Source organism: Pinus tabuliformis, chromosome 2_1 (assembly GCF_031772625.1).
Source record: "Pinus tabuliformis cultivar Carrire ecotype Pingquan chromosome 2_1, CPIR1, whole genome shotgun sequence".
Classification (NCBI taxonomy): domain Eukaryota; kingdom Viridiplantae; phylum Streptophyta; class Pinopsida; order Pinales; family Pinaceae; genus Pinus; species Pinus tabuliformis.
This window is the reverse complement of record NC_142299.1, coordinates 97,276,094-97,299,380: the sequence shown is the minus strand read 5'-3', so window position 1 is coordinate 97,299,380 and position 23,287 is coordinate 97,276,094.

Below are 23,287 nucleotides of genomic sequence, written 5' to 3'. Positions count from 1 at the left end.
AAGCCCTAACTCATTTCTTGGAGGAACCACCCTTATAATCAGACCACTTTAATGAGCCTAAGTATTCCTTCCAATTGTTCATCTTGAAGTGATATTCAAAGTAACACTCTGATATCCTTTGTTTGAATCAAACGCTATGTAATAGTATGATCAATTTTAATAACGGACAATCACCCTAAATCTTGATTGTGGCACTATTATGGATGTGAGGAAAGGAGAAAAACTAAAGGGTAGAACCATTTTTCCACGACAATTTGCATATTCCCGAGGGTTTGGAAAGGAAACAAACTACCAATTTCAAAAAAAACATCTATAGCATTCCTTGGACAAGAAAAGCTACAATAGTAGCTTGGATTCTTTTACCTTATTGTCTCCTTCATAACAAGTTTAAGCATGTTCCATATGTCACGAGTTGACTTATAATGCATTACTTTGATCAATTCTAAATTTGACTAATCACTCAAAATGGTATGCTTAACTATTGCATTATATGTATAGAGTAGCTTACTAGTTGTATCTGTCGGAGTACCAAGAACTTTATAATTGGTCTCTACAATTGTATAAACATTAGCTCCCAAGGAAATGAGATAGGTCACCATTCCTATCCTCTATAAAGCATAGTCAAATCCATCGAATTGAGGAGGCTTGCCAAACGATCTAATACTAGTCATTTTTCTTGAAATTAACCTTTTAATTGTTAATTGTTCTTGAAGGCATCCACTCTAATACCACTTGTTATACCAAATATCACACTGAGAGGGTCAAGGGAAGAGGGGGTGTGTGAATCAATGTAATGGAAAACTTACCATTTCAAAACATTTCATCAATAAATAATCATGTAGTAGTGTACCATAACAATTTTCATCATAACAATAAGTGAAAGCATGCATCAAGAAGCCATCTTCACATCAACACACGAGGACACAAGATTTTATGTGAAAACCCTTGCGAGAGAAAACCACATATTCTTCTTCTTCTTCTTCTTCTTCAATTCATTTACATAATTTTGCAAGCACTGCCATGTTGAAGGCACCCACCTCTAAGATTTGTAAGCAACTACTTATAATAAGCTACAACCTAATTAAGGCACCAACCTCAGAAATCTACAAGCACCCACTCGCAATAGGCTACAACTTAATTGAGGCACCAACCTCAAAATGTGTAAGATTTTACTTATTGTACGCTTCAACTTGATTGAGGCACCCACTTCCTTCTTCAAATTCATCTCGATAAATTTTCATAATATTTCAAATTCAATCCACATGCCCCTCAAATAATATAGGTCTTCAAAAACTGATCATGTTGCTACATTCATAATGTTGTCATAACGTACTCATAAACTAATTCACTCATTACAAGAATCTCTTCATCAATCTATCACCAATGACAACTTTCCTTGATCCTAATCTGTTCATGAACTCTCAAGCATCCCAAAAGTAAGATTATAGGTTCTAGACATCAAAAACATATCATTAAGGATCTTCAACCCTCACCCCCCCCCCCCCCGCCCTGCCGCAAAAAAAAAATCTAGTCATGATGCTTCTTCTAAAATTCAATTTGGCTCCATAGTGACTCCAAAAACCATATAAAACCAAATATTAAATTAATGGTATGACAAAATAGCACAATCCGAATGTGCTCTACAAAATGGACAGGGTCCAATGGGCATTCTACAAAAGGGCTATTGCTAGTTGGCTTAATTGTTCGAAAAAATTGATCTCTGTTGGAAAAATGAAAATAATAAAATAATCAACCATCTTCCATGTCCAAAATCTTGACATCACTAGAGACAAACCATGTGCCAACCAACTATGGCACAACATACGATGTGCAAGAAAGGATCACCAATTTTATTTGTCAAAGTGCACTACCTATCCACATCATTAAGTTTGAGCCATACTTAGAGCAATATCCATATCAAAACATTGAGCTAGTCAAAATGTCCACGTCACAACATATGAGCCAACCAAAATTTGTACCCTTGGCCACTCTGATTTAGAGTTGTATCCACATCATTTTGTTGAGCCAACAAGTGAGAAAAGTATCATAGTCGTGACGTCAATCAAAAACAATATCATAGTCACAAAAACGAGCTAATTAACTATTATGCCCTCAACATATTCAAAATCAAAATCATACATCACAACATCTGAGCCAATTAACCAATGTATCCTCAACGCATTCCTAATAAGAACCATATATCACAATGTCTGAGCCAATAAGAAATTGTGCTCTAGGCACACTCTGGTTTAGAATTATATCCATGTCACAACATACACTCACGAAATCAATCCAATCATAAGTTGTGCCTTTGGCACACCCAATTCAAACCATATCCATGCCACAATAACATAGTCACATCGTTAGAATCATATCCACATCACAGTGTCGAGCCAATGAGATAGAACAATGTCACAGTCACATCATCGATTCAATAAACTATTATGCCCTTGACATATTCCAAATCAAAACCATACATCACAACATCTCATCCAATCAATTATTGTTCCCTTGGTATATTCCAAACCATATCCATATGTCAGAGCACCTAAGCTAATGAGCTAGAATAATATCATAGTCACAATGTCGACCTAGTAGAAAATTATGCCTTTAGCACTCTCCAAATCAGAACCACATCCATATCATAGCATCAAGCCAATCATCTGAGCCAGGAAAATATCATAGTCACAATTTCAAGCTAATCAAACATTGTGCTCTCAGCATACTCCAAGCTTTTGACCTGGCAACTAGCCAAAAAAAAATCATCGCACACTATCCATGATGATGAGGCTCACATATTATACTCTTAGTTCACAATCGATGCCCTTGAACCACAACTCGTGCCATAATATATACACAATGAGGCCTTTGATTCAAGGAATGAGCCAACCCATTGAACCATGCCATAAAACCTTAGGGCTAAGATTTCTTGGACATTCATTTGTTGATGTCATCTTGATGTCATACTCACCATGTGGCTTATTTTGAGTGGCTAATATGTCATCAAGATTCATTCGTATTGGTTGACCTAGAGATCCTTGTTGGCATGCAACGTAGTGGGGTGCCATGTCATCCTACACTACCATGAGAACCTGTGATGGGACACCACTTGTCCTTGTACTTCTAGTTGGATCTACCACTTTTACACCAACTAGATGCTTGCCATATGTCAACATCTCATTGGTCTATTTGGGGATGTTAAATGTCATGCATCTCTACTCATTATTCATTGTCCATTCTTTTGACCAATGTTATATCAATTGAAGGATACATGTTATTTAACTACGTTAAACAATTCATAGGTTTGTGTAATCAAATTTGTGTATGGATCCACCCTTAACATGTGTGATATTTAACAAATTTGGTGAATTTATATAAAATTGGTGTTTTTGGTTCTCATTACAACTGCCAATTTTAAACGGTCATGGTATACAATGATTTTGTTTTGACTCATCAACAACTCTAGACTCAACTGTCCTTGACTCAAAAAACCTAGAACCGTTGTCCCAACTGCAATACAAATCCTTATCCCAAAACACAGTTGTCTTCTTCAACTCCAAGTAATGACATGGACTCTTTACAATATTTCGCAAAAATTGACAACTGCTGTAAAATGGCACTTGATGCTAATGATGTAACTTGTTTTGGAAAATGGCCAAGAATGATAAAATTCTCTACCTACTTGTTCCTGATGTTTCTCACTTAGTTGCTGCAAGTTATCCTGGACCTTGAAACTCTGCTTTCACTGCCTTCATTGCTTCTTATTTTTCCTTCAATGTGAGTCTCACATATGTTTGATGTCATTTCACTGTTCAAATCTTGTCTAGTTGTCACTATTCTTCCAGCAAAATGATAATGATGTAAGATATTACACCTTTGCTTGCAATAGAAAATTGTATCCAAGACGAATCCCCAACACCAAAAAAAAACAAAGACACCCTGTCCCAAACAAGATAAATATACAATGACACACACTAAGGTTAATGGCAGAAGTGTCCTCAGACACGTAATTTTATTAATCAGAAAAAAACAATTACATAATTGATTTTGCAAGAGTTTACACCCGAACAACACAAACACTCTTGCAATGAGCTATTTATAAGCTCCATGTCCTAACTACCTCTAATTATGGATCACTTATTAAATAACAAGTGCCTATTTACAATAAATGCTATTCAAACCAACTAACTAACTAATCTCCTAAAATAGAGCCTAGGATACGACACATTTGGAGAGTCATATCTAGTTACAACAATATGCTAATTCTAAAAGTCTCCATTAAATAATTAATCATTCTAGAATAATAATTATTAATTTAATTTCTTAAATTAATAATTATTTTATTTCAATTTTATAACCTATGATAATAAATTATTTTTGGATCATCTAACATTCCCCCCTATGATCCAAAGATACATTACAACAGATACCAAGTTCATCCCTGAACTTAGTAAATTTTATTCTGCCAAGCAGTTTCATGAAAATGTCGGAGATCTGATCTTCGGAAGGACAATAAAATGGCTTGAGGACATCTTTGGCAATGAGAGATCTGATATGATGATACTTGGTGTCCACATGCTTTGTCTTTGAATGAAAAACTGGGTTCTTGGCAAGTTTGATGGCTGACTAGCTGTCAATGAATAATGATGTAGCTTCTGCCTGAGAAATGCCCAAGTCCTGCAAAATTCTGCGCAACCAAACAATTTCACATGCTGCTTCCCATGCTGAAATGTACTCTGCTTCTGCTAAAGAAGTGGCCATGTAGCTTGTTTCTTACAACTCCAAGATACTGCTGCTGACCCCATATTCATTAAATAACCTGATGTTGATGCTCGATCATCAATACTCCCAGCAAAGTCGGCATCAGAATATCCACCAAGTACAAAATTTTTAGCCTTTGTGTAAAGAAGACCAAAATATTTTGTTCCTTGGATATATCGAAGAACTTTTTTGGCTGCATTCCAGTGGTTGTCTCGTGGTTCCTGCATAAAACATGAAAGAATACTAACTGCATAAGATAGATCAGGACAAGTATTTGTCAAATAAATCAAGCTACCAATCAACTGTCTGTAAGTTGTACTATCCACCTTTTCCCCCCCTTCAAATTTTGAAAGTTTCAAGTTTTGCTCCATGGGGGTGAGAACGGGCTTGCAATCTTGCATGCCAAATCGCTGAAGAATCTCTGCTACATACTTACTCTGAGAAATGAAAATATGATGTGGACGTTGGAAGACTTCAACTCCAAGATAGTAGTGAAGTAATCCCAAATCTGTCATCTTAAAACCTGCATGTAACTCCTTTTTCACCTATGCAATATGATCATCATGATTGCCAGTGATGATCAAATCATCTACATACATAACAAGAATTAACAGATATTTTCCCTGTTGTCGCACATACAAAGTATCATCAGATTCACTTCGTTGAAAACCGACTTTCTTAAGGTATTCATCCATCTTTGCATACCAAGCTCGGGGAGCTTGTTTTAATCCATATAAAGCCTTGATCAATTTGCAGACTTTATGTTCTTGTCCTTCAACTTCAAAACTTGGTGGTTGGGTCATATACACTTCCTCCTGTAAATCCCCGTTGAGAAAAGCACTTTTCACATCCATTTGATGAACTTTCCATCCTTTTTGAGCGGCCAATGCAAGTGTTAATCGGATGTTGTTCCATTTAGCTGTAGGAGCAAAAGTTTCCTCATAATCAATGCCTTCCTGCTGCGCAAAACCTTTTGCGACTAGTCGTGCTTTATACTTTTCAAGTTCACCCTTCTGATTATACTTAATTCTGTAAACCCATTTACATCCTATGGGTTTAATATTTGCTGGACAATCAACAAGTTTCCAAGTGTTGTTATCAATTACTGCTTGATATTCTTCAACCATAGCCTGTTGCCATTCTTTATGTTTTACTGCCTCTTTGTATGTGGAAGGTTCAGTAAAATCATTTGCTATCAAGGCGAAATTGCCTTCACTTCTATGTGCCCTTCTGGTGCCAGTTTTATTCTATTCATCAGGCTTTACATCTTTCAAAAGTTGAACTGCCCATTTCGGAAGTTGGTGCTCACTTGTTTGTGCTTCTGTAAAGTCCCCATCATTGTAAAGAGGATTAATATAAACTGATGTTCGTCGTTCAGGTGAAGAATGTGGAGAATCACTGTCAGAAGAACTACTGCTGCTTGGAGATGCGGATGAACTACTAGAAGACCGAGATGATGTTGTTGATGTAGATGCACTGGATGACTCATCTTCAGAGGAAGGAAAATCAAGTTCATACCAATTTGGTGAAGTTGGTTGACTTTGCATTTTTCCATTTCTTTTACTTCCCTTAGTTTCTAATTTGTGAAGAAGATTTTCAATTTCTTCAGCACTCTTACTCTCTGTTTCATCAAAAATGACATCCCTGCTCACAATGAATTTTCCATTGGTCAAAAGACGATACCCTTTCTTCTCATCAGAATAGCCAATCATTATGCATTTTAAACTTCTTCAGTCAAGCTTAGTTCGTTTTTCTTTCGGAACTAAGGCATAACACACTGACCCAAAAACTCTAAGATGTTTAACTCGAGGTTTGAAACCAAACCAAACTTCATAAGGTGTGATTCCGTCTAAAGAAGCAGTTGGAGATCTGTTTCTTAAGTAGACAGCTGTATGAATTGCTTCCGCCCAATATGTTGGACTTAACCTCTTGAAGGTTAACATGGATCTCGCCATTCCTAACAAAGTGCGATTCATTCTTTCGACTACTCCATTTTGCTATGGAGTGTAAACATTAGTAAGATGTCGTCTGATGCCATTTTCACTGCAATAAGTTTTGAATTCATTTGAAGTGAATTCTCCCCCATTATCTGTCCTGAGAGTACCTATCTTTTCTTTGACTTCATTTTCAACAAGTTGGCGAAAAATTTTAAACTTATCAAATGCTTCTGACTTGTTCTTCAAGAAGTAAACCCAAGTCATTCTGATGAAATCATCAATGAATAGTAAGAAATATTTGCAACCACCAAATGAAGTTTGTAGTGGACCACAAACATCACTGTGAACTAGTTGTAGCCGCCTGTTTGCACGTCATGAACTTGTTGGAAAACTTTCTCGATTTTGTTTGTCATAAATGCAAGCTTCACATTTTGCATTTTGCCTTTTGAATGTGGGAAGTCCTTTAACCATTCCTTGTTTCTGCAATTGAGAAAGACTCTCAAAATTCAAATGTCCATATCTTACATGCCATAGTCTTATAGGTGAAATACCTGTAGTCACTGCCCCTGCAAAATCAGAATGCCTTGGAATAACTGTCCCTTTCATCATGTCATAACTGTTTTCAAGTTCTGTTTCACTGAATTAATCTTAACTAAACCATCTTCCATAATCACCTGATGTCCTGCTTGTCGAATCGTGACTAAAGAGAGCAAATTTTTCTTGAAACTGGGTACATACCATACATTGGAAATCATTTTTTCTCCAATACCAGGGAGAAAAACTTTTACTACTCCTTTTCCATAAGGAGTATGTTTTGTATCATCAGCAAGAAAAATGGAATTAAGTTGGCAATCTTGAAAATTCCAGAAAAAATCACGTCGACAAGTCATGTGCTGAGTTGCCCCGGAATCCAAGATCCAGGCATCTTCATAGTCACTTCTAAGATGGGATGAAATTTGTGATGTTGGTGAGGAAGTAAAAACATATTCTGAGTTATCTTCATCTTGATCATTGGCAAATTGCGCTGAATGCTGCTGAAACTTGGGAATTTTATTAAGTGAAGTTCGACAATCTTCAGCATAATGGCCAACTTTGTTGCATCTTCGACACACAATTTGACTTAAGTCTCTTCCTCTTCCTGAAGATTGTCCTCTGCCTCTGCTTTGACCTCTATTTTGAGATTGTCCTCTACCTTGATTATTATATCCTTGTCCTTGAAAATTGCCTCTTCCTTGGTTGTTTCCTCTACCTTGAAAATTATTTCTTCCTCCTCTGTTAAAATTGTTGCCTCTGCTTTGGCTTCGACCTCGATTATGTGCTGTTTGATTCTGATTCCATCTGCCTCTTCCTCAAGAACTATCTGTTGATGACTTACTAGTGCTGACCTCTATGAGAAAAACATCTTCACCAACTTTCTTCTTCTTCCCAAAAGTTTTATCATGTTGACTCAACATTTCACAAAGCTCATCAAACTTTAGTTTCTCTAATTTCCCAGTTACTTGTAGAGTCTCTAAAAAATGTGTGTAGGAACAAGGAAACCCAACAATTACAATTGTGACCATAAAGCTATCATCAATTGCGGGAAAACCAACATTAACAATTTCTTGCCTGATATTCTTAAGTCTTGAGAGATATTCAAGAACATCACTGCCTTCAGTTAATTTTTGTTGCAACAACTTTAATTGTAGATTGACTTTCTTTGATTCAGGCTGAGTATCAAAGAGGTCTTTAAAAGTTTTCAAAGCAGTCCATGCATCTAAAGCATTTTCTATATGGACATACATTTCATCATTCACAGACGATTTAATAAGAGCTAAGGCTTTAGCATTCTTGATTTCCCATTTTGCTAGTGCAGCTGCATCTGTGGGTTTATTCGGCTTAACATCTCCATCACATATTCCCTACCATAATTCATTGTAAATGAGTGTGCTTTCAATGAGTCGATGCCATGTTTTATAAGATTTGGTGCCTTCTAGTTTGTCGGAATCAGAAAACAAATTAATCAACTTAGACATTTTAGCGTTGAAGCGTCGCACCAAGAATCAGAACAGAAATGACAAGATAGTCAACACAACACGCAAAAAACATGATCTATCGGGGCTTGGCCTTGACCCTCAAATAGTCGGCAAAACAGGAGACAATTGACTGAGCTTTGCACTTGGCTCTAGCCAATTTCTCAAATTTTTACAAGGCAACTTTCAAAATTTGACTTTTTACAATGGTGCTTTTGCACAATATGGGAAAAAAAAATAAAAAAATTACCCCCTCTCAAAGTAAAATTACTTTGAGTTACAATCTCTCTGAAAACAAATTACAACTAAAGTCTCCTTATTACTCCAAAATTTACAATCCTTAACATTTACAAATATCCCTTATTACTCCACAAACTAGTCTTCAAATTTACAAAATGTAATGCACCTTATCGCTCCAAATACAAATCAAAACTTCTGAATAGGTTTGTATGCAAATTTTGTAATGAATCCTACTTTAACAAAAGAAACAAATCCTAAACCAAGCAATACAAGAAAAAGAAAGATGAAATGTTCAAGCAATTTTTAGTACAAACATGGAATTCAATTTACAAATGGAGTTATAAAGTGACCAACAACAAAACCAAATTGAAAGACTTAAAAAAGGATACATGCCTTTGTTGTTCTAAGATTGGTTCTCCATTTGTACTTAAAGGAGATTTTAAACAAGATTTAATACAAGTTAACTTACTGCAATAATTTCATATGATACTTACATTCGTTCCTTTGATTTTGAACTAGTAAAATATAGATATGGAATGAATGTTAGGGAAGATTATAACTTTTGTAGATCTTAGCTCCCTTTGCAAGTAGCCTTCTCATAGGTTGTAATATTTCAAAGAGCCTTCATCAAAGATGCAAATTCAACCCAAAATACAGATTTACACAATGAAAATCAGACCTTAACCCTCACTTTCTTTGCGTCAAATAATCCTGCACCTTCGTAACTCTTTTCAAGCATATAGCCCTTCATTCTTAAAAAATTCCTTGTCCATGATTGAGAGAAGGGGAATTGATTACTTTCACTGCTTTAGTCATTTTCTACTTCAAGCCTGAATAAGATTAGGCCTTATGTCGTATGTGCCCTATATGAAGTAGTCTACCACAATTCCAAAGCCCTTCAAAACATCTTGAACATGCCACTCAAATCCTTCACTAGCCGCAAAATAATTACTTGCAGTAAATCAAACCTCCAAACAACCCAAAATATCAAACCCTATCCTCAAATGTATTCTTCTTTAGTAGCCCAAGGGTAGCCAAAATATTTTTAGAGCTAACCTTTATTTGATATTAATTCAAGTGCATATATGAGAAGAAGTATAGGCTTATTTTTATAGACAGAAAGGTGAACATTGGGGTGCTTTATTGAGATAAATGTTGGAGTTAAAAGATTATTCACTTAACTAAAAAATATATCACCGTAAGCCCTAAGCAAACAGTTATAATGGAGAGTTAGATGTTAACTTATGTTTTGAAAAGAATTGGGTCGATGTTTTATAGTGTTTTGGAGAGGGATTCATTAAGTGAACGTTGAAAATCCATTTAGGAGGTTCAAACAAAATGTGTTAACTTGTATCACCAATGGGTTAACTTAATCCCTAAACAAGGATCTACATGTCGTGTAATGAGAGAATTAGGTTAGCTAAGAGGTTGAATTTACAAGGTATGATGAGGGAACCTTAGCTTTTCATAATACATAATTAGGAACCATTCATACTTGATTTTGATGCCCACAACCAATAAAATTGTACCGTGTCACATCCTTGGGCTTTTAGTGTAGAAACTGTGATGCAGGAGCATGTGACATAGAGGGAAAAAATCTTCAAACATATTCAAAAAATCCAAAAAAAGCTACAGGCAAGGGAGTGGGGTCCTTTAGCCAACAATTTTCATGCTTTCCTAGTTTAAGATAAGAATAGAGTAAGAATAAAATCATGCTAAAATAATCACTTATGGATAGGCTATAACAAAGCTTTATGCTTTAAATCACCCTATGTAAAAGCATGCTTTTGTAAAGGATAATGGTCGAGAAGGCTTTATCTATTGATTATAAATAAAATGACGGGAGGCTCAGAGTGAGAGTCGAGCCCGGAAGCATTATCATCTGCAAACACCTCTCTTTGTTTATCTGAATTAATGACTCTCTGTAAATTGGTATTTTATGCATGTAGTAGTTCTTGTTTTGTTGTTTTCTCTATTTATTAATGGTGATTCAATTGTTGTTTTCCAATTAACACTTAAGCATAGGCCTGTTGGGTAGTTTTCCTTCATATCGGCGATCGCAGGCTCCTTGAATCATTTTATAGAGTTCACGGCCAAACTCTGTTTTACATAGAGAAATCGAAAAAATCACTTAGCCGGAGCATAGTTCCGGACCTGAAATTCTATTAGATTTGGTTCATACCCATATCAAGTCTGAACCAATATCGCATCGCATAACCTCAAGTGGAGCGGAAGACCATTGAAAATGCCGAACTCCGATAGTGTGACACTAGCGGAGCCGAAATGTTATAGGGAGGCTTTAATAAGTTATCGGTTCTGCGATTGTTATCGCATCACAAGGTCGGAGCAGGAAGAGCCGGACCTTTGGAACATTAGAGTCGCCAATTGCGATCTCCGACAACACCACATGTAATTACCGCGCCGATAGTGTAATTCCTTTGGAATTAACACGAAGATTGTTTGAATGTCGCAACTGTGGTTAAAAGCATCGATAGCGTATTTTGTTCCTTTGGAAAAAAATCCCCACCGATAGGGTATTTTACGTTGAAATGCAGTTTCTTCATTTATTAAAGCGCCAATAGTGTTTTTGTGTAATTCCTTGGAATTACAGTCCCGATAGAGTATAAGGGCTCTGTGTAGTAAATTCCCGCCGATAACAAGGATTGGGTGATTAGAGGGAAAAACCCATGTGGATGTAGATGACTAATACGCCAATAGATGCAGAAGGATAAATTCAACTAGATATTGAAGAAATTGTAGCCAAATTTGAGAGGTTGTCTATATTTCCTGCACCTAGGCCACCATTAGTGGTATTAGAGCAGCCAGCTGACATTGGATTGAATCTCAGACGTAGGAGAAGGAAGTTACTATGGCTTTCAGATTTGGAAGAGGACAAGGACGTGGCGGAAGAGGATGGCCTGTTGCAGACGCTGAAGTAATGGAAGTTGTGCAACAGATGCAAGCTAGATTGGATGCATTAACAACAAGCAGAAACATAGATGATGGGGATGTTAGTGAACTTGAGATTGAAGCTGCAGAGGAGGAAGCTGTAGCAGTTACTCCTGAGATGAGGTTCTTCCAGTCAGTGTTGAGATCCAAGTCCAGGCCAAAGACCGAGGTTCCAATATATGAAGGAGCACTAAATCCAGAATAATTGATAGATTGGATTAATGGCATGGAGAAATTCTTCGATTATGAAGAAACAGAAGATGAGAATAAAGTGAATTTTGCTGTCACCAAGATAAAAGGCCATGCAGTGCTTTGGTGGGATGGTGTGCAGGCAAAAAGGAAGAGACTTGGCAAGTAACCAATCAAGAATTGGAGCAGGATGATAACAAAGCTAAGAGGTAAGTTTCTGCCAAGTAATTATCAGCAAACCTTGTTCAGACAGATGCAGAATCTTAGACAGAGGTCTATGACAGTGAAAGAATACACAAAGGAATTCTACAAGGTAAGCATAAGAGTTGGAGAAGCCCAGGATACATATGAGAAGGTGGCTAGATATATGAATGGTCTCAGGATGGACATTCAAGATGAGATAAGTCTAGTGTCTCCTAAAATAGTAGAGGAAGCTTATCATAGCACTGAAAGCTGAAGAAAAAATCATGAGCAAGCAGTCTGCCAGAGGAAGAGGTACTTTCTGAGGAAGGGGAAGTCAAGGAGGTAGAGGAAGATCTACAAAACCTAAAGATGGAGGTAGAAGCAACTCAACTAGCATGCACCCACAGGAGGTGATGCAAGAGGCAGAGGGAGTTTTTCTAGAGGAAGAGGAGGCAGAGGAAGAGGCAGAGAAATAGGATGTTACAGATGTAGCAAGCTGGGACACAGAGCTTTTGAATGCCCAGAGAATGCTGAAACAAATCAGAGGAATGCCATTATTGCTCAGGCTGAGGGAGAAGCAACAGCAACAGCAGTGACAGAAGAAGAAAATATATCGAAGAGAGGAGAATCTTTGGTAGTTAATAAAGTTCTACTCAAAGCAGCAAAGGAGATGGCTGAACCATCACAACGGAAGACTTTGTTCAGAACTGTGTGTAAGGTCCAAGGGAAATGTTGCCAGATGATCATTGATGGTGGCAGAACTAATAATTTGGTCTCTACAGAAGTGGTGGAGAAATTGAAGCTGAAAACAATGAAACATACAACACCTTATAAGGTGTCATGCTTGCAAAAGGGACATCAACTGTTCGTAAATGAATAGTGTGAAGTGGAATTTCAGGTGGGAAAGTATAAAGATAAAATTGTATGTGATGTGATGCCAATGGATGTGTGTCACATATTTCTTGGAAGGCCTTGGCAATATGATAGAGGAGCCATGCATGATGGAAAAAGAAACACCTACAAGTTTGGAAAGGATGGTGTCAATTATATGTTGCTACCTCTGCAAGAAGAAGATGTACCAAGAAAGAAGATTGATCCAAAAACTCTGTTACTTGGAGGAAAGGAATACTTGAAGCAAATTGAAGAAAATGAGGTAAATTTTGCTGTAATTTGCAAGCCCAAGGTAATAATGACTTCTACTAAAGTTTCTGATTTACCCATTGAAATTCAAGAAATGTTGGAGAAATATTGTGATATTATTGTTGACAATTTGCCTAATGAATTACCACCCATTAGAAGAATCAGCCATCATATAGATTTGATACCTGGAGCAAGTCTACCTAACAAAGCAACTTACATAATGACTCCTATAGAAAATGAAGAGGTTAGGAAGCAGGTGAAAGAATTGCTTGACAAAGGGTTGATCAAAGAAATCTTGAGTCCTTGTGCAGTGCCAATAGTGCTGAGTCCAAATAAATATGGATGCTAGAGAATGTGTACAAATTCAAGAGCCATCAATAAAATCACAATCAAGTATAGATTTCCTTTGCCTAGAGTTGAAGATTTAATGGATTGCTTGAGTGGAGCAAAGTATTTTTCAAAACTAGATCTTAAAAGTGGGTATCACTAGATAAGAATAAGAGAAGGGGATGAGTGGAAAACCGCTTTTAAGACAAATGAGGGACTGTATGAGTGGAGAGTAATGCCTTTTGGGTTGTCAAATGCACCAAGTACATTTATGAGACTCATCAATGATGTTCTTAAAGAGTTCATTGGTAAATTTGTAATAGTATATTTGGATGATATATTAGTTTACAACAGGTCTAAGGAGGAGCATGTGAGACATCTGAATTATGTCTTACTAAGGCTACACGAAGAGAAATTATTGCTGAATTTGAAGAAGTGTTCATTCATGAAAGAAGAGCTAGTGTACTTGGATTTTTTTATTTCTGCTGAAGGGCTGAAGATGGATCCAGAGAAGATCAAGGCAATCATGGAGTGGCCTTCACCAAAGAGTGTTTTTTAGGTAAGAAGTTTTCATGGTATTGCTACCTTTTATAGAAAATTCATCAAGAATTTTAGTAGGATTAATGCACCTACTATTGAGACCATAAAGAAGGACAAACAACCATTTAGATGGACTGCTGAAGCAGAAAAGAATTTTCAGCTGTTAAAGGAAAAAATCACTGAAAAGCTTGTTAGCTCTACTATACAGTAATGTTTTTCCAAAGCCAGAGATAGGCTTGCTCTCCTCAGTTGTCTTCAGAGGGAGCACACAACGGTATGTTCTCTTCTCCTCCTTCATTTTTGTGTATGGCCATAGCCCCCGCTGCATGTGGTTTCCTCCATTTTTACCTCTAAATTGTTGTGAAAGTCCAAGATTGTTCAGCCCCTAGGTGCTAAGTGTTAAGCCCATATAACTGCGCTAGCATGACCATGCGCCTTTCTCATCCGGTTACCCATGTGATTAAACCCGCACCGTTCGATCATTACATCACAATCCAATAGTCTTCGTTATTTTCCCCGTTCATTAAGCCCAGTTTACTTTTCCCACTAGCGATCGCATTCACCACAATCCAATGACGTTCGATCCTCTCGATGCCGTAAGCTGCCCGCACGTTAGCTCGCGGGAAAAGATGTTTCCTCCTCCCACATCTGCCACGCGGCGTCACCTGAATGGGATCACTGGCCGTTGTACGTGTACCGCCTACATGCCAAAAGCGGTGCGGGGAATACCGCTCACCGCCAAAACTGCCCTCCCCGCTCGCTAACCCTCGTGCACGTCCTCCACCCGATCATCGTTAGATTTTCCCACCCGAGATCCAACGGCCTGTGATCGTCCCACTCCTGTATCTCCCGGTAGCTCTTGCAAGTCAATCTCCGCCATCCATCCATGTGATCTGACGGCTCATAATCACTCCGCCCCGCTTCCTCTTAATGTCTCCCACCGATAGATCTCCATCGTCCATCCATGTGATCCAACGGCTAACATTCATTCCCTACCCTCCATTCATTCCCCATGTAGTTTTCATGTCTTTGGCCCGTCCCATGCATCTGAAGGAAGAAGGCGGCCAGTATTCGGCACTCTGTGTAATTAATCTTCAACCACTGCATTCAAAAGCAGTATGACTGAAGGACGAGAAGGACAGCCTTGAGCAGATAAACACATTTACCAGTTATGGAACTTCTTCCATACGGCATTCCACCTACTCAAGAAGGACAGAAAAATAGTGGAAAAGGTCAATTTTGTTCATTAAAACACGTAGATTGTAGCAGAGACTCTTTGAGAGAGTTAAGGTGGTTGGTGGTCCATTATGACCCCTCCACGCATAACACAACAACATGTATTTGTAAACAAACTCTATATATACCTAGAAAATAGATGTAATGAGGGTTAATGGTTGTTGTTTTGATGTAAGGTTCAACTTCTAGAGACTGTAACTACTGTGATACTTGCAGTGTCTAGTCTTCATTTTCAGCTAATACAAGCTTCTTTTGCTGTTAATTGCTCACTTTCCATTTCTGCTCTGTTCTAGGATGTGCCTGTTATGCATTTTTCATGTGCTCTTGATGTTTCGCATTAGAGGGGCTGTCATCCCACCTCTGTGTTAGAATCTAGTATGTATCATTGAATGTGTTATGCAGGTTTCTGTTTACTTAGTGCCAGAGAGCTGTCACCCTATCTGTGCATTAGGAAATAGATTTGCAGACCTCTTTACTGGTTGTAGCCGGCCATCACATGGTCTTGTGCATCTGCTGGTGTAGTCAGTATTCTCCATATTCACTTAATCCTCAAACTGTGAGTAATTGGTGGTCTAAAGCCTTGTAGTCTGGGGGTGTTCACCCATGTATGGAGTCAAGCATAGTAGAAGTGGTTATCTCGCTTGAATATGCATCATTCCTTCCATTCATCCATTTCCAACATTTTTTTGAGTTTGTAATGTTCCTGAGCATCTCTGAGGTACAACCATAGGAGAGTTTCTTGGGGTGATAACATTAATTGGCGCCATTGCTGTGGAGAGGAGATTGAAGCTCAGCTTCCCGGGGAGATGACACAGTTTCAGATTTTGATGATAGACAAGTTCTGGGCACATTTTTGGTTGTAATCATCTATCTGGCAACTCCACTAGAGGAAGACCAGCCTTTGGTGACTCCACAGTATAGTCCTAGCTCAGTTTATGAGGCATACTCGAAGAAATCCTCAAAAATCACCAGCTGAACCAGTGCCTGAGCCTGAGAAGATTATTAAGCGGAAGAAAACATCACAAAAAGGAGTATCAGGATCAGGTAAACCTAAGAAATCTTATGCATCTCTGAAAGATAAGGTTATAGCTAAGGATATACACTTTGAAGATTTAGACCCCAGCATTGTTAGTAAAGGGATATCTTTAGAGATTCATACAGCTCCTTGTTCAGTTATTTTCCCTTTGGATCTCAGCCCAAAGAAGGTATCCCATAAAGTCCATCAATTTCCTTCATTTATATCATCTATTTCATCACTTCCTACCACCCAATCTGCCAGTATCCTTCCACATACCCCAATCATGGCAGGACAACAAGCACCTACGAAGATGGAAAGAATTATTGCTGCTAGGTATGGACCCTTGGTCCTGCCTGCTCCTTTGAATGCCATGCCTGCAGGAGAATATCAGAAGTATATGCCCAAGTTCACTGGTACAGAGGGAGTAACTGCTGAAGAACACCTTGAAGCTTTTTATAGTTATGCTGATAACTTAGATATCAGTGAAGATGATGTATGGATGAGAGTTTTTATCCAGAGCCTCGATGGTGAGGCTAGGAAGTGGTTTAGAGAATTGCCCCATAGATCCATAATAGGCATTGAAGCATTGGATGATGCATTTTTAAAACAATGGGGAGATAGAAAGGATCTGCTCTATTACCATACTGAGTTTGGCAACCTGAAGAGGGAAACTGGGGAATCATTGCCTGATTTTAATAAAAGATTCAATCGTATGTATAGTAAGATACCAGCTGAGGTAAAGCCTACCCCTACCTCTGCCAAACTCACCTATGCCAATGCTTTTGACTCTGATTTCTGCCTGTTATTGAGAGAAAGAAGATGTGCCACTCTAGCGGATATGCAAGATGCAGCCCTAGAAGTGGAATCTAATATTATGGCTGCAGAAAAGCTTAAAAGTCATGCTGATAGAAGGAGGAAGAGAGGTGAGGCTTCTTCTTCCTCTACCTCATCTTCAGAGCCTAAATTAGATAAAATGACTAGAATGATAGATTCATTGGCTGCTGAAATATCTAAGCTGAAGGTTGAGCAGAATTCAGGAAAGATAAGGCAACATAACACATTTGCTCCTAGAAATCCAAATCCATTCAGAAGAGCGAATGAACAGTTACAAATAATTCAGATGGGTAAAGAAACAAATGAAGAACAAAAAGTTAAAGCTCCTTTCCAAAATGTAGTCATGGAGGAGGAACAGTTTGAAGATGAGGATGAAATTCATTGCATGGAAGATAAAGGCAGTGCTGCCTTTTTGACATTGGCTGCATATGAAGAATCACTGCTACAGGACCAAATAAGTCAAGAATGGGATAGAGAAGCTGTTCTACAAACTAAGGAGCAGCGGAGATATAATCTGAGGTCGAATGCAAAAAATTTCAAGGAGAATCCTGCCCAAAGAGCTGTTGTCCAAACAGAATCACATAATATCAGGCAGAGAAGACCAGCAGTTGATCCAATCATCCTCAAAGCTCCAGTTCAAGAGGTAAGGGGTTCTGACAAGCTATTTTCCTCTTTCAGCTTAGAGTTAGAAGTCCAGAAATTAAAAATATTTGTGCCTCTGGTAGAGTTGGTAAAGAGTGAAGTGTTTAGAAAGCCTATCCTTGAAGCTCTTGAGCTAGAAACCACACAAACCTCCACTGACTCTGTCAATTTGCAAGATGATAAGCCTACTGTTGTGCTTAGCCCTATGATTGAACCTGCTGATAATAATTCTCCATCATTTTATGTCTCCTTGACCATTCATGACAAAATCCTCCACAACTGCCTGCTAGATACAGGGGCCAACCACAATCTGATGCCTAAAGCTGTCATGGAAGAGTTAGGCCTTGACATCACCAGACCATATCATGATTTATTCTCATTTGATTCAAGAAAAGCGAAACGCCTAGGATTAATCAAAGACCTGACCATTACCCTAACTCAGCTGCCCATGAAGAGTATGATGATGGATATTGTGGTAACTGATGTCCCTCCCAAGTTTGGCATGCTGCTGTCTAGAGGATGGATTAAGAGACTAGGTGGGACATTACAGAATGATCTATCTTATGCCACTGTCCCAGTTTTTGGAGGAGAAAGCAGGAGATTGTACAGAGAAGCACAGTTGGCATACATAATCAGTGATGAGAAGAATCCTACTAATCATCCCATATATGCTGTGGACACTGATTTTGGAGCATGTATTCTCCAAATAGAAGAATCTTAGAAGGCCTCAATGCAGCTCAAGAAACCAACAAATCAGGCCGAGGAAGAGAAAGGAAGTCAAGTTTGGGAGATGTTCTTTGATGGAGCATGTTCCAGGGAGACTGCAGGAGCAAGGGTGGTTCTGATATCTCCAAAACAAAAAAGCACACAACTGTCTTTTAAGCTGGTTTTCCAAGTCACTAATAGCATAACAGAATACGAGGCTCTGATATTGGGCCTTAATGCAGCTAAAGACAGAGGAATCAGGAACCTAAAGGTGTTTGGCGACGCTGATTTGATCATTCAACAAATAAACAGAACATTTCAAGCAAAACACCTAAGGCTGAAAGCGTGCAGAGATGAGGTATGGAGACTCAGAGATTCTTTTGATAGTTTTGTATTTCATATATCCCTAGAGCCAAAAACCAACTTGCTGATTCCCTTGCTGTGTCTGCTAGCATGTTTATCCCTCTCATGCCTCCCAGACTAGTTTATGAAGTTCAATTGAAATATAGGCCATCCTTGCCTGATAATGTCCAGCATTGGAAATTTTTTGAAGATGATGATGAAATAAATAGGTTCTGCAAGTCATTGATGAGTTTTCTGAAATGCAAATTGACCAAGAAAATGAAGCATCGGAAGAAAGCCCTCCATCCCAGCTTAGAAATAAAATTGGCAAAGATAGCATTGTCCAGCTTCCCAGCAGTTATATTCCTAAGGGTTTAATCCCTCTAGAGAGACTGTTTGACCAAAATGATGTGCCTTACAAGGCTGCCCAAAAAGAAGACCAATCTACAGCCTGTAAGCATAATATAGGGAGTGTAGGTTAGCCTAGATACATAAATTTGTCCTCTCATCTGTCTACTGCCCAAAATGTTGAATACTGCAATTTAATGAAGTAGTTTGCTGATGTGTTTGCCAGGGAATATAATGACCTGAAAACCTATGATAAAAAGATTATTCAGAATAAAATCCCTCTGGAGAAAGATATTGTTCTTTTCAAGCAGAAACTAAGACCAATAAATCCTTTGCTCCTTCCTCTGATTGAAAAAGAAACCAAAAAGTTGATGGCTGCCAAGATCATAGTCCCTCTTAGATATTCCAAGTGGGTAGCCAACATAGTAGTGGTGAGGAAGTGTTATAGCTCCAAATCTCACTCTTATGGTTTGTGATGCTGTACTCATGGCCTAGGGCAACCCCTCCTTCCAGACCTGGTCCTAAAATTTAAAAAACAGTGTTTTATCCCTTATACGCGACATTGCCCTGAGTTAAACACGTGTATACGCGGGTATGTGTATAGCCAACCCGCGTGTATGTATTAAAACACTTAAAAAAATACAACACTCCTTATTTTCGGGCGGAGATCGTAGGTTTTACCTGTTGATCACCTGTTAGTGCCCGTGGCCCAACTGTTCCCAACCAACTCCTAACTAAAAAACTACTTTGGAGATGGTATAAAAATACCTCAAAGGGAAGGCCTAAGGGAGGAGAGAAGAGAGAAAAAGGTTATGCTGAGATTTTTCCCTTGACCAGGTCTGAAGTCCCTTGTGCCTTCTGCACTTCCCCCATTTTGTACAGGAAACCTTTGTTTCCTTGTGTGTTGATGTTCATCCACCATTTATGACATCATGGAGAGAGTCATGGAAGGAGTTTGTTAGAGGCTTGAGGCTGGAACGGATCCGGAAGGAAGCTTTGCTTGGAGCCTGCTAAAGGTGCCTCAGGTGAAAATATTCCTTTTTATGTACTTTATTTGTCTATAATAAAAGAAACACATGTCTTGGTTCCCAAAATGAATCTTCTTTATGTTAATGATATTCATGCTTAGAATTCATATATAAAAGGTTGTTTGGACTTCATAACTAACTACCTTTCTTTGTAACATGAAGATGATTTCTTTATAAGTTTTTGTCCATATACTACTGTGTTCTTTGAATTGGTTGTTTTGCAGGACAAAAGAGAAGAAGGGAACTCCAAGAAGGGTTTGGACCGTAAAGGCCTTCTCAAAAGTAGGACCAAAGGTACGTACCCTTATCATAGAATTTGCTTATAATAGCATAATGGCTGTATGAATGCATGTTTATTTGAATAGATAACTTTAAGTCTGCTAGGGTTTCAACCCAAAAGGCCCTAGGGGAGTAATTCCATCTATCATAATTGGCGACTCCACTGGGGACAACACTCTTGTTGTTCCTAGTTTGGGTGTTTTTCAAGCCAATCAGGGCTCAGCTGCCTTGTCTGCTTGCTGTTACTGTCTGGTCTGTTCTTGAACTTTAAGCTTTGCCAGTTTCTTTAGTTTGTTTTTTATTTTTCTTGAAGCTTTTCATACGCGCTGTTTTTCTTAGATACAGAAGCGTATATACGCTTGTTTCTTTGAGTGAACCCGCGTATACGCAGGTTTCCTCAAACACAGTCGCGTATACACGCAATCTGTACTTAAGTACAGTCGCGTATATATTGAAATTTTCAAGATTTATAAATCTTTTAGTCTCTGAAGGTTTGTCTGGTGGTTTGAGTCAGTCTGAAACAGTGATTTTCCAGTATCAGTTATTTGTTTTACAACTAGCATCTCGTTCTGAATTCTCTCTGATTATAAGGAGTATTGGTCTTGTTTTTTGTTGATTGCAAGCGTCATCGTTTTTTGCTAAAGCATGCAAGATTTCTTGCTAGGAATCTTGGCTACTCTGATTCATCGAAGTAGGGAGATTGATCACAATCTTTGTGTTAATCTTGCTTTTGGTGACTTTTTGTTTGCTTGACAAGATCGCTTTTTGTGACCACCCACTTCTTTGTTCATGAAAGTTGTTGTTTGACACTTTCTTGGAATTTGTCTTTTTGATCTTTTTGGCTTTCATTGCCAAGGCTTTCATTGCTGCTTTTGATTGTTAAGAGAAATTTCAAACACATTTGTTTTTGTTGGGTTTTCATCCATTGAGTGGTGTTGATTCGCAAAAGTGTTTAATTGCCTATTCTTCAATCACAAGTTTCAGTGTTGTTGAGAGCATTTTTTGAAAAGACTTTTTTGTTTGTTGCTTTGAAGAAAATCTTTTGAAAATCTTAGTTTTGCTTTCTTGAACTTGCTTTTCATTTGGTTTCCTTTTAGTGAAGTGAAAGTGCTTTATGTTTGTCTTAGAACTTGTTTTTAGTGTTTAGACGAAATGAATGGTAACATCTCATATTCCATCTAGGCATTGTAAGTGGCAAGATAAAGATTGATAAGCAAGCAACTTTCATTTTTGTTTTCAGAGTAGTTTTAGATCTTGCATCCACATATAGTTGTTGCATTAGGATAGATTTGCATCCCCTTTTTAGGCATATATAGCTTTGTTAGCTTTTGTGAGTGTGAAGTGTGCATTAACAAAAAGAAAAGGAAAATTTGTTTTATTAGAAGTACCTCTGAACCCTATAGAAATTTCTCTTCATCGAAAAACAAAAAAGTGCATGTGCATGTAGTTAAGTTTTTATTAATTTCTTTTGCATCAAAAAACACCACTAGTTTCACTTCCGTTACCTTGTGACTTAAAGAACAGCGTAATAAAATCAAGCGCTAACTAAAATTCACTAGAACTTTTTGTTTTAGTCAAGTTACACCAACAAGATTAGGATTTTTAGGGCCTTGGATTAGGCGAGTGGAGAGTTAACTCTCCAAGGCCATATAAACGTCAAACATAGGAGTCTGAATAATGAGAGAAAATCCAATAGCATTAGGAAGACCAAGAAAGCTCTGGATCTGGGAGTTAAGCACGAGGGTCTGTGAAGACAAGGAAGAGAGATACCCCCTCTCCTACTTGTCCGAACTTACCTCACCACTGTTCCGCCTGGCTTATGCGACGAGTTGGTATCCATAGTTGCTGCTCCTAGGGAACTACACAGGTGGCTGTGGAGGGGAATCCCGTGGCACCTGAGGTTGACGTTGCATCACTCTCGACAGTACTACTAGAGGGAACCCTTGTGAAGCTTGGGGGCTCGCACCGGCGCAGGCTGTTGTTAGGAGGTTAGCGTAACTTCCTCTGATACCTTCGCTGATAGGACTGGGCCCTCATCATCCTAGACTATCTTCGGAAGGCCCCTTATTTCACTTTCTTGTATTTTAGTGTCCGGTCTTAATCACCTGGAGCGGAAATACTTGGAAGTTGTTTGACTGGATGTTTCTTTAGGGACTTTATAGTGTGTGCTCTGTGCTCTTAGTTGGCCTAGCTTTCAATTTTTTGAGTCTTTAGTTAGATCATAAAAAAAATTCAAAGTGGCTGACTGATCTCCAAGACGGTCTCGAAGACTTCGTGGTCTCTCGCCACCAAGTTTAGAGCCTTCTCCTAGAAGGCGCAGAGGCAATACTACTGGTGGGTTCCGTCCCACGCCGTTTGACGCATCGGGAATTGATCCTCCTCTCGGGGGCATTAGCAGCCAAGCAAGGCCTGGCACTTCTGAACAAGAGAGGGACACTCCAGTCCTTTCTCGAGTTCTCTTTCAAGTGGAGAATAACATAGAGGTAGAAGAACTTTCAGAGTCGTTAGCGGCTCCAAATTCTCCTCTACCATCTAGTCATCCAGACGTACTGCAATACGTTGGGACTCCGACGCATA